This window comes from Oratosquilla oratoria, chromosome 2 (assembly GCF_046742065.1).
Source record: "Oratosquilla oratoria isolate Oo_2021 chromosome 2, ASM4674206v1, whole genome shotgun sequence".
In the NCBI taxonomy this organism is placed as follows: domain Eukaryota; kingdom Metazoa; phylum Arthropoda; class Malacostraca; order Stomatopoda; family Squillidae; genus Oratosquilla; species Oratosquilla oratoria.
This window is the reverse complement of record NC_134778.1, coordinates 26490986-26509026: the sequence shown is the minus strand read 5'-3', so window position 1 is coordinate 26509026 and position 18041 is coordinate 26490986. Positions and strand designations below refer to the sequence as shown.

At 39.1% G+C, this 18041-nt stretch overlaps 1 protein-coding gene across 2 annotated transcripts in view; it reads left to right on the top strand.

Moving 5' to 3' along the window:
* Nucleotides 1–18041, top strand: part of LOC143037852 (uncharacterized) — a 143388-nt gene that overhangs the window by 89962 nt on the left and 35385 nt on the right. Inside the window, exon 5 of one of the 2 annotated variants that reach the window (XR_012967526.1) lies at nucleotides 8683–8957. The exons of the other annotated variant lie outside the window; for it this stretch is intronic. The gene's annotated coding sequence lies outside the window, so the exon portion shown is untranslated. The remainder of the gene's footprint in view (nucleotides 1–8682; nucleotides 8958–18041) is intronic. 2 annotated transcript variants of the gene reach the window in all.

The window sequence follows — 18041 nt, the reverse complement described above, 5'->3', positions numbered from 1 at the left end:
AATTTATCGCGCTCGTACAGACTATTTTCTGTATGTGTATATAAGTAGCACAATATTATCGCTTCATTGCACAAGCATAACATGTTTTCTAACACCAACAACAAAAAAATTGTACACAGCTGCTCAAATAAGCCATTATACCAATTTGATGTTTTTTATGTTGGTACTCCTGCATACCACAGCCCGCCCGCTCTCGCCTGCCTGCTGACCACACCCCACACATTTTCCCATTTATTATGTAGCTTCCGTGTCTTTGCATTTGCTGCCGACCAATTTGGTATTGCTCTGCTACTGTACAGTTCACATAACATCCCAATTTTACAAGTATATCTAAGAGATAATTGTGTATTACCTCTGGACTGTAGCATATCCCATGAAAATCCGTATGGCTGGGAAACTAAGGACTCGGGTTCCGAGGCAGAAATGAATGAGTGAATGATATGAATGCACATGTGAATGAAACACAGCACAGATAATGTGGCAATTGATGCTTACATAGGGAAAAGTGTATTGGCTAATGTACCTACAACTGCCGACCAGTTTTTTTTTATATATATTTTTTATATATTTCCCGCATCCGACCTAGTAATGGACCAAAAGGTCTCCTGTCGGCATGCTCCGCCTTTGTAATCCTTTGTAAACTGTTGAACACGCAAATACGCATCCCATGGCCATAGGGGAAAAAAATCCTGTGCCTGTAAACTTTCAGGTTTCCTTATTATAAACGGCCATAGGGGGGAAATTCCTGTACCTCTAAACTTTCAAGTTTACCTATTTATAAACGGCCATGGGGGAAAAAAATCCTGTAACTGTAAACTTTCAGGTTTCCGTATTATAAACTTCTGTCTTTCATTAGCAGCAAATGAAACATATTTTCCTATGCTCTATAGTATATACATTATTTACAAATCTATACCACTCTAGTATATCTTTAGAGTGTGATATACCTCAAAACACGGGTCCAGACAAAGAGCCGTGTCGCAGGGCACACACATGAACCTCGTATCTTTGCGTTGCTTTTGCCGGAGTGTGGTGGTGCGGCAGACGTGACAAGGCTTTTGGGCGTTTTTCTTGGCAGCTATAGGTGGGATATACTTGGGAAAATGACGACCTGTGAGACGTGTAGGGTCGTCACCATGAGATGCTCGTCGTCGTCCTGCTGTAGGAAGAGGCTCTGAATACTGTTCAAGAAGCTGTCTTATTACCTCCCTTGTGAAGTCTTGGAGTGTCGGCTTCTCGCCAGTTTTGACCTGGTACAGAATATGGGCGTTGAGGACAGCACAGTCAATCAGATGAAAAAACATCTTTTTGTACCATTTCATTGTTTTCCTTGAACATTCCACAGATGACATCATGCTGTCACTTTTATCTACAAGGCGCATGTTTTGATTGTAGACAATAACAGCTTCAGGTTTGTCGATGAAGGTGTTTGTGGAATGGTCAATGTTCTCACTCCTTTGGAACTTTGGTTCGTGGACACTGGTGAGGAGATGAACGTCTCTCTTGTCCTTCCATTTCACTGCAAGAATGTTGTTTGCCTGCTTGTGAACAACATTGCCTTTTTGCACTCCGATAGGGAATTTCGCCATAAACTTGTGATTTGGCTTTACTGTGCCACAGGCCCCAGTCATTCTCTCATGCAGATAGTGGAACAGTGTAGGACTGGTGTACCAGTTGTCAACAAAAAGTGTATGTCCTTGACCAAAGTAAGACTCAAGCATGGTACTGACAACGCTTCCTGATATGCCCAACTTCTTATTCTCTTTGATGTTTGTTCTTGCCCCAGTGTACAAAATCATGTCTAAAATGAAACCAGTTTCACAGTCACAGAGAACAAATATTTTTAGGCCAAATCTGTGGCGCTTGGATGGGATGTACTGGCGAAAGTGTAAATTACCACGCCACAGTACCAAACTTTCATCAATGACTAAATTTTGAAATGGTTTGAATGATGACTTGAAACTATGGCAAATGTAGTCAAAGATGGGCCTTATTTTTCTCATTTTGTCATCATCAGTTGGCTGAGTGTTATCTTGGAAGTGTAAGGCTTGTAGCAAAGCAATGAACCTGTTTACCGACATGACTTTACTGAAAATAGGCTGGCGAAGCAGTGGATCTGTCGACCAGTATTCCTTATAATTTTGCCTTGGAGTGAGCCCCATCAGCATAACTAAAGCCAAAAATGAGTACATTTCATTTATATCTGTTTCCTGCCACTGCAAGAAACGAGAGTGTGGGTGGAGTATTTTACCTGCTATCATAAAACCATAAAACTTGTTGCTTTCTTTGACTATATGAGCCATTATGTCTTCCGTGAAAAACAACCGAAAATACTCACTCTCTGTGCTGCAATCATGAACGAGTCCATGTGGTATACCACGACCAGGAAGATCAAACTGAAAATCTGTAGGCAAAAAGTCATTCCCATCTCTCCATTCCCATTGTACATCAGCATCAACATTTATTGTTTGGTGTTGAGCCTGGGATGTAGATGGTGTTTGCGCTTGGCTAGCGAGGTCATGCAGTGGCTGAGAAGCTGATAGTGAGGAAGCACCTACTACAAACCCAGACTCCTCATCATCCCTTTTCCGCTTCCTGCTGGAATGAACAGGAGCAGACTCACTTTCATTTTCATCATCACTCCCCCTGTCTGATAGTATGTAATCAGAGTCATCATTATCGTCCTCCTCAGAGAGATCACTGTCCCCCAACTCTGCGACATTATCGTCATAGAGAACACTCTCTATTTCCGCCGATGTCAAGCCCCGGGGCATGGTGCAGGATAACACGTGCGAGCAGGGAAGATGTGACAGCGCGTCTGGATAGCATGCATGGCCGGCTTATCACGCCGCAGGGGTGCCAACACAACCGACGATGACTCTACGCATGAACACAAAATACCTTGAAATTGCTATTCAAGTTGGAATAATATAAAAATAGCTGATCTACTAAACAGGATTTTGAGTATATTGATAAGTAATCATGACACCACTGATATATTTCTATAAAAATACCTATTTCTTCAATAAATCACTCGTGGTCATGGATACATTCAATGAAATAGACCACAGCAATACAATAAAAATCAGAGTGAGCTTTCAAAATCATATTTAGGAATAGAAAAGACATCTTGAACCATTTCTACAAGTTTAGGTGCCGTGAAGTAAAAGAAAAGATCATCCGTATATATACGTACTAAACACTTTCCCTCCCGAACGTATATATACGTACTAAACGAGTGATGGACTTTTGAAATCAAAAGATCGTGCAATCAGTCCTAGAATCGTATTTGCTTTCTCAGAGGCTCAAATACACTGCTTAGATGATTTGAGGTCGTTACTGATAATTACGCCGAGATCTTTTTCACTATCCACTTTTGTTAACGAATTTCCAAATAACTTGTAATCGTACTTACTGTTATTTTTACCTATGTGCATTACCTTGCATTTACTTGTGTTAAATTTCATTAGCCGCTTTTCAGACCATTGCTGTAATTTATCTAAATCTTCTTGAATAACTAATTGGTTTGAGTGATCATTTGCCACTCCGCACAGTTTTGTATCATCAGCAAATATGGAAACAGTAGATTTTAGTCCATGGTCTATATCATTTATATATACTATGAATAGAAGTGGCCCAAGAACGGAACCCTGAGGAACTCCACATGTAACATTTTTCCATCTAGAAGTTTTTCCATTTAAAACAACTCTCTGTTTTTGACCATTCAACCAATTACTAGTCCAACCTAATAGGCTACCACTTATTCCGTGTAAAGCTAATTTAGTAAGTAGTCTTTCGTGTGGGACGGTATCAAAAGCTTTTGCAAAGTCTAGATATATTAAATCTATATTGTTTCTTTTGTCATAATTCGAGAAAACTGTGTTGTAGAATTCGAGTAAGTCACGCAAGAACGTTTCCGTCTGAAACCATGCTGGCTATCATTTATCAAACGGTTACTTTCTAAATGATGTTCGATAGCATCTCTGATGTTAGTTTCCATTATTTTTCCTACGATTGAAGTCAAACTTATAGGCCTATAGTCATTTGGCTTCTTTTTGTCACCTTTTTCCTCATCATTTAACAAACCCATTGCTTTTACAGCTTCCCGAAAGGTATGTAAAGGACCCCATCTACTGTACGTAGATCTGTGTAACCCGTAGGACCTTTTTTGTGTGTCAGGAGCATTTTGAGGTAGAATAATTCAACCGTCTTAGTGTCGATGGCTCACATATACCCCAAAGATGAAGTTTTTGTCATTCTCTCATGCCACATTTGCTTGTCTTTATCGTACACAAAGGGACATGGAACTTCGGGGTAATACAGGGTTTAGCAAACTCGTTCAATTTGCAAAGCTTGAAAAATGCTGTTAATTGGGTATCTTGATTTGCTTGTTCGCTGATCTTGTGCTCCAAATCAGTTTCCCTGTAATAAATTTCATTCTCATTTTCCAAGTGCAAGTTGAGCGAAGTAATCGGTGGGAAGCTCCTATGGATTGGGAACTTGAAGATCTTCCAAGTAGCTTTGTTTGTGTTTATGTACCTTGCCTCGAGGTAGTTACGCACTTTGTTTACCGGCTCGCCTTCCTTATGTTTGGTGTATAGAATCTTATCACACCCCTTGTTTATGTACTTTGTGACGTACACTATGCACTTGATGGAGTTCGAACACTCCACGTTGATGTGAGCATTGTATTTTAGGTATAGATAAGGATTATAGGATACGACCCAAGAATTAGCCACAGTAATGGTCTTTCCTTTGATCTTACGTTCGAACGTGAAGCCCCCCTCTCCTGGAGCACAATGCCTGTATAGGGGATAATTGTTATTTCCAAATAATATATCATTCCGACATGGTTTTAGAAAGTTTTTACCACAAACGCCATCCTTCTTTAACCTTTCCTTACAACAAACATTAGTTTCATCAAAACCAATGCAAGGCCCATGAATCATGCAAGTTGTTGCAATCTTGTACAATCTGGGTTCCTTTTCTTTATCGGGAATTTCTGCACATATGATTTCATCAACAAATTCCGCTGTTACCCTATATTCCATCCATAAAAGAATGTGAATGTGAGGCAGTCCTTGTTTTTGCCATTCAATGCTGTATAGAAATGCTTTAACTCTGCCAAAAATGTGATTTTTAGTACATACCTATACCAAAGACTTTTTCACCCTACACGGGGGATAGCCAAAAAGAAAAAGGCATAGAAACCACTCCCACCCATTCCATTTCCTATATATTCCACTCCCCTCCACCCTCCTCCCTACCTCTTATCTTGGCACCTCCTGGATGATGGTTAATCCCTGCATCCTGTCCACTGCCCTTGGTCAGAAGCAGTGTCCCAAGACACAGCACATCCACAGCAAGGCCGCTTCATAAATTCAGCAACCCCCCCCCCTCTCCATCCCCCCATGCAGAAAAGGAGAAGACGGGGAGAAATCCCTTTGGGCTGTGTCAATTTTTTTTCTCGTACATACTTCCTCACCCCCATCCCCCACCCACTCCCCTCATGCATCACAGCATCATCTATACTCCATCTGGGATATTGGCTGCATGTTATTGTGGCAAAGTAGCATGCAATTGATACTGTAGGGTCCCTACGAACCAGAGCCACACATCATTTTGTCTGTGATAGAGGAAAACTTTGTCATAGAGAAATTATGACACTTTTATACTACAACTATCCCTTCATTATGCTGTCCCCCAACCCCTTGTTACTGTCCTGTACCATTTCTCTGAATATTCATTTCTTTTTTTCGCCGACCCTGTGGTGGGGAAGAGAATGCTACCACCAAGTCTTTCCTCTTGAGTCATAAAAGGCAACAAAAAATGGGACGGGGATGGGATTAGGAGTTCTACTACTTGTAGCCCCAAAAGGGGACATTCCTTAAAAAAAAAAAAAAAATCATCTATAAAAGCCTCTATTTTTTTTTAACTTACACCCAACTAACTAAATTGGGTCTGTCACAGCAGCCGGTATTTGGATTCATCGTAAACGTAATAAAGAAATTGGGACTCCTGTAGTGTGTTATGAATGCCCATGCATCCTGTTGGCACTGTTTCATATAACGCGGACCGTCCACAAAAGTTGGTGGGATTATAATTCTTTGGCCCCTTTCTCTGCGTATAGATGCCTGGTTGTCAACTATAAAGCATAGTCTGTGTGATTCTACTTTAATGCAATTATTTATGACAAATTGCTGAAAAGCATGCGTCCTTTAGTCAAATAATTGAAGACATCCTTTCTTTCAGTGTAAAGGTATTACATACATGGTGATAATCTTTTACCATCCTTTGGTACATTAATCTTAGCTGAACTCAGTGCGTTTACCTTCTATTGCCTTTTCAAATTGTGCATGTAACCCTTATCTCCGTGAGGTATTAGTAGTGGATATTGTAATACATCGTAAAAGTAGTTTGTGTGACTTAGAATGAAAGTATCATATTTCGTATCTACTTTGGGACAATGTATGGTAACTTGTAGGTTTGCAGGGACAGACAGGTCCAAATCCACTATAGCCCCTACTTGAGCTTTCGCTGTAGGCAAGTTGTAAATGCCTTTGTGTTCCTTAGTATTCACCCCCTCAGCTGACTTTAATGTTATTGTGACCTCAGGTATAACTTCCTGTTGTTTCATATAAGTCTCCATTAGTTCCTTAGCACTCTCAAATTCCACTAAGAGAGCTCCAATTGTCTTATTACTTGCCAAAATGAATCTTTCCAAAACTTCTAACATATTTTTGTTATCATCTATTTTCCTTAACTCCCTTTCATATCTAGCTTGTGTTTTTTTTACCATTCTACGGTTTTGCATTTACAGTTTATATTCTTTGTAACTTGTTGGGTGCACAATTTTATTTGTTGTTCCTGATCATAATAGAAATACAAATCTAGGAACTCTTCTTGTTTTTGCCAGTAATTACTTTAGCCAACACGAAAACTTGTCTTCGCTTGTCCACAATCCTTTGTTTTCATGTCACCGATACCGTTTTCTGATTTTTTGAAGTTTTCTATTTTCATCCCTTCTGTCATATAATGCGGCTTTATATAACCCAATCTTTGATAGATATTACCCCTAATTTTATAAACCAAAAATTTTTGAGGGTGATCTTGTAATTTGGTGGGTGTCACAAAGGAAGTAAAGCAAGAAAGGCAGTTAAACGCAATGATATTTGAAAGAAACCTTTCCAAAAGGGGAGTCTGGCTACTATAAAGTTCTAATAATTTTCCAGTCAAAGGAGCTAAGTTCTTGAAAATGGCTTGTCCAAAAGAACAACACAACATCCTGTTTTCCTTTGCCCAAAGCAGCGTGTCGCACAGTTTACATCGAAAAGCACCAGATTTACCAATGCTATGACAAATAACTCCATCTTCATGTAACTTACCGGGCAAATTCTTGGTAGTTTGCGCAATTTTGCTAATGATATGCTTTTCTTTCTTCTCCTGCCTTAATTCTTCTAACATGATTTGTTCATCATCAGTTAACTTCACTGTTAATCCCTGTTTATTTAACTCCCTAATCCGTTTCCGAATTTGCACTTCCTGGGCCCTTTTCAACTTTTGCTATATTTTGCTCCTTTTTGCTATTTCATCTTTTTTACAAGCTCTATCAGCTTCCCTTTCTCTTTTCTTGCGTTCCTTGTCTTCTTTTTTACGGGCTCTATTGGCTTTCCTTTCCCCTTTCTTGCGTTCCTTGTCTACTTTGTTCGGACTGTATTGGCTTCCCGTTCCTTTTCCGTATGTTCCTTTTTTCTCCTCTCTTCACATTTTTTCATTTCTCTAACCCTTTTAAAAAACTGTTTTTCCTTGAGTTTACAGTTTTTGATATTGTATTTCCGATCAGTGTAATACTTTTGGTATTCCTCGTGACAGCTTTTACCACCAGTCTTAGTAAAATTCTTGTATCCTGCAAAATAATGTTTCAAACTTTTCCTATTCTTCCTCTTTAATTTCTCTGTCGAAATCTATTATGAGATCGTACTCGTCATCAGAGTACATGTAATTTTGTTATTTCGTAACATATTGTTGAACCCCAATATTTTCCTATGGAATCTCTTAATTGTGGCTGTTACTGATTAATTTTTTGAGTGAGGCATAAAGTTGGGGAAACTCATTCTGGTCAATTCGTTATGAAGAGCATAGTTTTTCTGCACACTTTCTTTTGGGCACTTCTTCATCTTCATAACCCAGGCCCAAAAGTGGTTAAACCTCCTCTTTCTCTGTGCCCTACTCTTTGAATCATATTCATCCATTGCAGCAATGCTTGATATGGTATATGGTGGCTATAAGAATATCCTTACACAATGGGACATTTTTGTCGGATTTCGGAAGGTGGTCATAAAAACACCAGGAAATTTTCAAAACTGGAAAACTTTATTTGTAATTGTGGGGGACTTTTCAGAGTTTTATTCTTTTATTGTGCAAAATGGAGCCCAGTTATTTCATTGGAATAATTGCCAAGCATCACTACATCCATTTGTTGTTTACTACCATAAAAACAATGAGTTACAATACCAAAGTTTTGTAGCAATTTCTGACTGTAATCAGCATGTTCACCTTTTTCAAACAAGGCCAATAAATTTCTCAAAGTCGTCTCATAAAATCATTATATTTTACTTCAGTGATGGGTGTACTACCCAATATAAGAATTAAAAGAACTTCATTAACCTTTGGTATCCCAAGACAGATTTTGATATTGAAGCAGAAAGGTATTTCTTTGCAATGACCCGCGGTAAAGGTCCCTGCGATGGCATTGGTGGAAGTGTGAAGAAGCTAGCTGCCAGAACAAGCATTCAAAGAACAAGAGTTAATGCTGAACCTATTCTAGCCCCTAAAGCTCTTCAATTTTGCAGTAAAAGCTTTTCCTTCAATTACCTTCACCTTCACGACATCAGAAGAACATGAAGCTCACTGACAAAAGTTGGTGAAGCACTTTGACAATGCAAGAGCCATTCTAGGTAACCTGGTCACCTAGCCATTTAGTTATTAAAGTCACACAGTCGCTTAGTAATTTAGTGAACTACTACTAAGTAATTTTTCTTGCCCCTGTAAGGGAAAAGGTTTAAGTGGGAAGTGCCACTCTAATGATTAACAAAGAAAGATTTATGGATTAATAAGATTTAAGATGTTCTTGTTTAATAATTTTCTTTCTTAAATGATAACTTAGATTCCTAAATAATAAGTAAGCAAACTTCTTGAATAATAACTTTCTTAATAACTTAGCAAACTGAAAGCTTAGAATATAATTATGAAGGGCGTAGAAGAGAAGAAGCAGGCTTTCATAGATTGGCTACAAATTAGGACGAGGGAATCGTATGAGAGGTACAAAGTAAAGAGAAGGGAAGTTAAGCATAAGATAAAGGAAGCAAAGAGGAGAGCAGATGTGAAATGGGGTAGGAGTATGACAGAAAATTTTGAAAGTAATGAAAAAGATGTTTTGGAAAGAAATTAAAAGAGGAAGAGGAGGTGAATCAAGTAGAGATATTCTGGTAAAAGGTGCAGATGGAGAGATGATAATGGAAGAGAAGGCAGTGAGAGGAAGGTGGGCAGAGTATTTTAGGGAGTCGCTAAATGTGAAAGAGGATAGGGAATGAGTTGAATCAGCATTAATTGAGGAATGCCCTAATATTAATATTTCCAAAGGGCAGTGGACACCTGACATTATTTCACGCGCGGCAGTTAACAAGCTGGTACGGACATTACAACCCCCCTCCTCCTCACCCCCTCCCTCCTCCGCCACCCCAGTTTGCCCCGCGCCTGAGTGAGGTCATCTGTCCACATCTCTTCCTCTCTGTAGTTTATAAGTCCACCCTGTACTCTACTCTATGTACTTTCCTGAAGAGGGCTACAGTTGATAGCTGAAATATAGGATTCTTCTTTATTCAAAGTTTATTTTCTCCGACTGTGGGTTCCTGTGTGTCATATATATATATATATATATATATATAGTATATTTATATATTTATTATATATACAGGGTCTAACAGATAAATCCGTACAACTTCTTATCACATGTTTTAAGATTTATATCTCGGGTTATGATAAACAGAGTTATGAAATTTTCAGTATATTTAGAAAAGGCAATAAGAACAATGATTTCATTCAATGTAACCACCTTCAGCTGTTATGACGCTTTCAACGCGTTTACAAAACTTGGATACAGCGTTGATGATCTCAGACTTTGATAATGAACCCACAGCCTTCTTGATGTCTGTCTTCAGGGTTGTTATACTTCTGTGTGGCTTGTCACATGCCTTGGCCTCAATTCGCGCCCAAAAATAATAATCTAAAGGGTTTAGGTCTGGCGAATTTGAGGGCCACAACTCTTTGTTCCAGAACTGCACATTTGACCCTTCGAGAAGGTTGGTGGTCCTCTTCGCTGTGTGGGCTGGAGCCGAATCTTGTTGGAAGACAAACTGGTTGCCACTAGCCTTATCTTTCATCCAGGGTATTATTTTCTCTTCTAGAACTTTGCAATAGACAATGGCATTTACTTTCTCCTTGTTGTTGAAGAAGTAAGTGAAGACGTCCCCCTCAGTTGACACCACACAGAGCACCATGACACTTGCTGGTTTCTTCGTCGTTGTCTTGTGTTGAACCTCTGAGGATGAGGAGGCTATCCAGCGATCATTCCGCTTATTGAAAGTCGCATCAACCGTGAAAATCTTCTCGTCGGAAAAAAACTTGATGACTGAGCCATTCGACTTCATCCAGTTCAACAGCTTTTGGCACCTGGTCAAGCGGATTTCTTTCATTTTTCGTGTCAAAAGATGTCTTTTTCCTTGTGAGAATGAGGTTAATCCCAATTTCTTTAATACTCTGTGAATTGTCATTGTGCTGACACCTCTCTTCTTTGCCAATGTCGATAATGGTAAGGCTGGATTTGCATTGACACTTCTCTTGAGACCAGCTAAAAAGCGAGGTGTTAGAATTCTGCCCCTTCTGGGCTTGTGAGCAGCTCGTTGGTCTTCGCCGGTCTCATCAAAACGTTTACAAACATCGTAAACAGTTTGTCTGGAGTATTTTAGCATCCTTATTATGGAGCTAGGAGTGTGACCCGCGCGACGAAGTTCGCATATGGCTAAACGTTTGGCTTGTTCCATTGCTTAATGTTTATTGCACCGGTGCTAGTATACAACTGGCTAAATTATTAGACAAATGGAAGTATCTGGAAACTCAGAATTGCCATATGTTACTTTTTAAGTGCTTAAAAACTCTTCAAAGTTTGTACGGATTTATCTGTTAGACCCTGTATATATATATATATATATATATATATATATATACATATATATATATATATATATATGTATTTACCTAGTTGTATTTTACGGGAAGGGGAGCTATGCTCGTGGGGTCCCGTCTTCATATCTCATTTTATCTAAACTATTTTTAAATTCATGTATTGTTTTGGCACACACCACTTTCTCATCTAACTTGTTCCAACTGTCTATTACTCTGTGAGGAAAGCTGTTCTTTTTCAAATCTCTTCTATAGCTGTCTTTTTTTATTTTCTTTCCGTGTCCTCTTGTATTTCTGTCATCCCATTTTATCAGATTCTCTCTATCAGTAATTTCTATGCCTTTCATGATTCTGTAAATAGCTATCAAATCTCCTCTCTCTCTTCTTTGCTCTAGTGTCTGTAGTTCAAGTTTTGCTAGTCTCTCTTCATATGATAGTTTTGAGAGTGTTGGTGCCAGTTTTGTAATTGCTCTTTGTATTCTTTCAAGTTTTTTTATACATTTTTTTGTACTTGGTGACCATATCATTGCTGCATATTCCAATCTTGGTCTTATCAGGGTGATTAGGATTTTCTTCACCATTTCTTCATCCAGGTATGTAAATGCAACTTTGATCGTTCTTATTAGATTATAAGTCTCTCCGAAAATCTTATTTATATGTTTCTCAGGTGACATATTATTCATAACAATGACTCCCAGGTCCTTCTCATTTTCTACTTTTTTTATTCCTTCTTCTCCCAATTTATATGCTCCTGTTATTCTGTTTTTGCTTTTTCCAAATTCCATTATACTACACTTTTTTGTATTGAACTCCATCTCCCATTTCCTACTCCATGCTTGTACTTTATTTAGATCTCTCTGTAGTGATTCACAATCCTCTTCAGTTTTCACTCTTTTCAGTAGTTTTGCATCATCTGCAAAGAAGCTCATATAGCTTTCTATTCCTTCATCCATATCATTAATATATATAGCAAACATTATTGGGGCCAGAACTGTTCCCTGCGGAACACCGCTTATTACTTCATCCCATTTTGAGTGCTGGTTTCTTATCACTACTCTCATTTTTCTTTCTTGCAAAAAGTCCTCCATCCAATTTAGTAGCTTGCCCTGTATTCCTCCTTCAGTTTCTAATTTCTTAAGCAACTTCTTATGTGGTACTTTGTCAAAAGCTTTCTTTAGATCTAAAAATGCACAGTCTGCCCATCCATCTCTTTCCTGTATTATATCTATTAGTCTTGAATAGAAACATATTAAATTGGTGACGCATGATTGTCCTTGTCTGAATCCAAATTGCCTTGGATTTAACACTTTGTTTTTTTCTAAATATTTTACCCATCTACTTTTGATAATTCTTTCACAAAGTTTTGCTATTGTACTTGTTAGAGAGACTGGTCTATAGTTGGTAGGTTCTTCTTTATTTCCTCCTTTGTATATAGGTACTATGTTTGCTTTTTTCCAATCTTCTGGAACTTTTCCTTCTTTCAAGGAACTATTTATTATGCTATGTATTTTGTCTGCCAGTTCATTCCTGCATTCTTTTAGTATCCAGTTTGCTATTTCATCTGGTCCATGCGATTTTCTGACATCAAGATTACTCAAGTGTGTTAATATTTCATTCTTTGTTACTTTTATTTCTTCCATAGGGGGGACTTTCTCTTTCCATTCGTTCTCTTCAGGTTGTATGTTCTCCCTTGTAAACACTGATTTAAAATGTTTGTTCATAATTTCCGCCATTTCCATTTCCTCAGTGTATTCAACTCCCTCCTGTCTTAATTTCTCCAAGTCCTGTTTGTTTTTCAGTTTATTGTTTACAAATCTGTAGAATAGTTTCGGTTGATCTTTACACTTTTCTATGATATCTTTTTCATATTTTCTCTTTTCTTCTCTGCACATTTGTACATATTCATTTCTATAGCAGGTATATATTTTCCATTTTTCAGGTCTTCTGTCTTTTTTCCATCTGGTCCAGGCTTTGTCACTATTGTCTTTTAACTCCCTACAGCTTTTGTTGTACCAGCATTTTACATATTCTTTTTCTTGTTTTTGTCTTGGGACATACTTTTCCACTCCTTTTTTGTAAATTTTTGTCAAAATATTCCATTTCTCTTCTACTGTTGTTTCTTCTTTGTATATTTCTTCCCAGTTTTCCTTTTGAAAGAATTCTCTTATTTTATCAAAGTTTGTTTTTCCATACATCATTCTTCCTTTTCTGTATTGTTCATTTCTTTTCATATATTTTTCTTCATTAAGTTCCAGTTCAATCAGTATGTGGTCACTTTTACTTATTGGTGTTTTATATTCAATTTTGTCCACTATTCTAGGTTCGGATGTAATTACTAGGTCTAGTTTCGATGGCTCTTCTTCATTTCTATACCTAGTGTTCTCCTGTATCCATTGTGTCATTGTATGTTCAGTAACCATCTCGAGTAGAGCGTTACCCCATGAGCCGTCTCCACCCTTTACTGTCATTTCTTCCCAGCAGATTTCTTTGCAATTAAAGTCGCCCATCATAACTATTTTTCCTCCCTCTTCCATTATCTTGTTTAATGTTATCTTTGTGTCCTCTAACATACTTTTATGTTCACTCTCTTCCCATGAGGTTGTTTTTGGGGGCACATAATTTATCACAAACTTTCTGTTCTTCTTATCTCTGTCTTCTACTTCCATCATTATCATTTCTACTGTATTCTTTCCATATGTGACACCCTTCACGTTTATATCCTTCTTAGTTAGGAACATAACTCCACCCCCTTCCTTTTTCACTCTGTTTCTAATCCAATAATTATATGCATCATGTCCTACACTGTTGGGTGGTAGTGGACCTTTTAATTTTGTTTCTACAATTCCCATTATGTCTGGTTCTTTTTCTTTCAAGTAATCATTCAGTTCATTCAATCCTGTTATTAATCCATCTATATTTGTGTAAGACACTCTTAGTTTTCTGCCACTTCCATTGTGTTCTCTGTTTCCCTTTTGTTTTTCTCTTGTATGTCGACTTTCTTCAGTTTCATATTCACTACTCTCCAATAGAATCTCTCTTTTTCTGACTCCGTTCTTATCTCGTTTTTTTCCTTTGCTTCAAGTCTTTTCTGTTTTTCTTCCTCTCTTTCCTCTTTATTCATTTCCCTTTTTATCCATACCTTTTTATATTGTTCACTTGTTGCTAGTTTCCCTGTTTTGGATAAGATATTCTCAGCCGTAGTTTGTGACCTGAATTTAATCTTGATTGGTCTGGTCTTGTCTGTACTATATTTCCCTAGCCTGAATTTCTCTTCGATTTGTTTCATAATTTCTGGTTCATCTTCCTGAACTAATTCTAGTAAATTTCTTACTTTTTCATTTTCCTCTTTGATTCTTGTGGTTCTATCTGGGTTATGTTTCTCTTCCATTCCTAATATAATTATACATTTCTTTTTGTCTGCTAAATCTCTTACTATATTCTCCTTCTGTCTCATCACTTTAATAACTGAGTTTTCAGTTTGTTCATTCATTTGCTGTCTGATTATGTCAGTGAATGCCACCTTGCTATTTTCATGAATTTTTTTCCAACCCTCCTTGTTCTCCATATTATTCTCCTTTAAGACTTTATTCTCATCTTTTACTTCTTTTAACTGTTGTTTTAATTCTTCAATTTCCTTAGTTAAGTTTTTGTTCGCCCTCTCTAGTTCTTCCAATTTTTCAATTCTTCGTATCATACTGTCAACATTACCGAACCTACGCTCCAAGTCCTCGTTCATCTTATCGACCTTCTCTTCTAGTCTTGTCAGTCGGGGGGGGTTGTGTCCCCCCCACCCTCTTTAAATCCCTTGAAAATATTCTCATCACTTTCTACTGTATTGCTCCTATCTATACTTCTAATCTTCACATTCCTATTAGACATGTCGTCATCTTCCAGCTCGTCTTGCGGTCGCTTGTCCACCTTTCGGCGGCCCGTTAGGGCCAAGTCCTCCACCTCCTCATTACCTTCCATTTCCCCAGCAATCCCTTCCCCTCTCCTCTTTCCTTACTTTCCCACTACCCCACGAGCAATTTCCCCCCACCCTGCAAATACAAAAAGGCACTTCTCTTTGCGTTGGGATCCACAATCTGCACTTTTCTTCAGAACGTTCTTCAAGCCGTCCGTTCGTTGAAAGTGTGTGTGTGTGTGTGTGTGTGTGTATATATATATATATATGTGTGTGTATATATGTATATATATGTGTATATATATGTATATATGAATATATATATATATATATATTTGTATATATATATATATGTATGTATATATATGTATATATGAATATATATACATACATATACCAAGGCTTTTTTCCCCCTTACCAGGGGGGTAGCCAAAAAGGACAAAGCACAAAAACATTCCCACCCATCTCATCCCCGAAAACACTCCACACCCCTCCACCCTCCCCCCCATCTTAGCACCTCCTAGATGACGGGTCATCCCCGCACCCTGTCCACTGCCCTGGGTCAGAAGCAGTGTCGCAGGACACAGCACATCCACAGCAAGGCCGCTTCATTAAATCGGCGACCCCCCCTTTCCATCCCCCCATATAAAGGAGAGGACGGGGAGAAATCCCTTTGGGCTGCGTCAAAAAATTTTTCTCACACACACTACCTCACCTCCATTCCCCCGTCCAATCCACCTCATGCATCACAACATTTTCCATATACAACCATTCTCCATTCACCCCTATCTTCTGTCCTCTCCCGTCCTTCCTCAACCGACATTCCCCTCTTCCCCAAAGCCCCCTTCACCCCATCCATCCATCTCATCCTAGGACGTCCCCTCATGTTCACTCTCTCCACATCTGCCTTCCATACCTCCTTTACTAGTCTTTCTTCACTCATTCTTTCCATGTGTCCAAACCATCCTAATACTCTTTCATCCACCCTATCTCCCAGCTCCCTTTCCACCCCTGTTCTCCTCCTCACTTCCTCATTTCTCACTCTATCTAGCCTAGTAACCCCCATCATACTTCTCAGACACTTCATCTCAAACACATTCAAGTTCCTTCTCTCTTCCTCTCTCATGTTCCATGTTTCTGCTCCATACAGTGCTGTTGGCACAATCACTCCTTCATACAGTCTCCTCTTAGCATCCATTCCCAGATTCCTATTCCTCATTACACTTTTTAAACCAAGGCATTTACTCGCTTCTCTCAATCTACATTCTACCTCCACCTTCACTCCACCCTTTCCTGCCACATTTGCACCCAAATATCTAAAACTATCCACTTCCTCCAGTTGCTCTCCCTTAATGCTCACTTCCAGATTACTGCCACTTTCACCCCTTGTACATCTCATCACCTTACTTTTACCCACATTTATCTTCAGCTTTCTTCTATCACACACTCTCCCAAACTCTGTCACAAGCTTCCTCAATCCCTCCGATCCTGCCACAAGCGCAGTGTCGTCCGCAAACAACAGCTGGCTCACCTCCCACTTTTCTCCATTTTCCTTAACCATCTCCAATCCCTGACCCACTACCCTTGCATTTACCTCTCGCACCACCCCATCCATGTATAAGTTGAACAGCCAGGGTGTCATAACGCATCCCTGACGAAGTCCCACCTTTACCTCAAACCACTCTCTCCATTTCTAATCCTGACACAAGCTCTACTACTCTCATAAAAACTCTTGACAGCTCCCAGAAGCTTTCCTCCTATCCCGTATATCCGCATAACCTCCCACAGTGCCTTTCTGTCTACCCTGTCGTAAGCCTTTTCCAGATCCATAAAGGCCCAGAAAACATCCTTCCCCTTACCTATAGCTTTCTCACATATCTGTCTTACCACAAAAATCTGATCTACACAACCTCTACCTGTCCTAAACCCACACTGTTCCTCACCAATTACTCCCTCTGTTCCTCTCCTAATCCTCTCAATCAAGATCCTCCCATAAGCCTTCCCAACTACACTTAACAAGCTAATCCCTCTGAAACTACTACATTCACACTTGTCCCCCTTTCCCTTGTAAAGTGGAACTATACACGCACTCCTCCAGTCCTCTGGCACTCTACCTTCTCTCCAGCAAACATTAAATAACCTCACCAACCAGTCCACCATCACTATACCTCCTTTTTTAAGACATTCTGCATGGCATCCATCCAGACCAGGTGCCTTACCTGCTTTCATCATCTTAACTGCTGCCTTCACTTCATCCTTCATTATTTCTCCTCCATTTTCCTCACTCATCACTCTCATTTTCTTAGCATTTCCCACTGCAGCTATCTTTCCCTCCCTATCCTCCTTCACATTAAGCAACTCCCTAAAATATTCTGCCCATCTTCCCCTTACTGCCTTCTCCTCCATTATCATCTCTCCATCTGCACCTTTTACCTTTTCTTCTCTACTTGATTCGCCTCCTCTTCCTCTCTTAATTTCTTTCCAAAACATCTTTTTATTACTTTCAAAATTTTCTGTCATACTCTTACCCCATTTTACATCTGCTCTCCTCTTTGCCTCCTTTACCTTTTGCTTTACTTCTCTTTTCTTTTCCCTGTACGTCTCATATGACTCCCTCGTCCTACTTTGTAACCAATCTGTGAAAGCTCGCTTCTTCTCTTCTACAACCTTCTTCATTTCCTCATCCCACCATTCACTACCCTTCTATCTATTTCCTCCTGACCTTCTTGTTCCACACACCATCCTTGCACACTTTGTGACTCCCTCCTTGAACCATCCCCATTCCTCCTCCACACCTACCTCCACTCTATCCTTCACTCCCTCCCACTCCTCCTTCAGCTTCCTCTTGTACTCCTTCTCCTTTTCCTCTTCGTTTAGAGAGTTCACTCTAAGCACC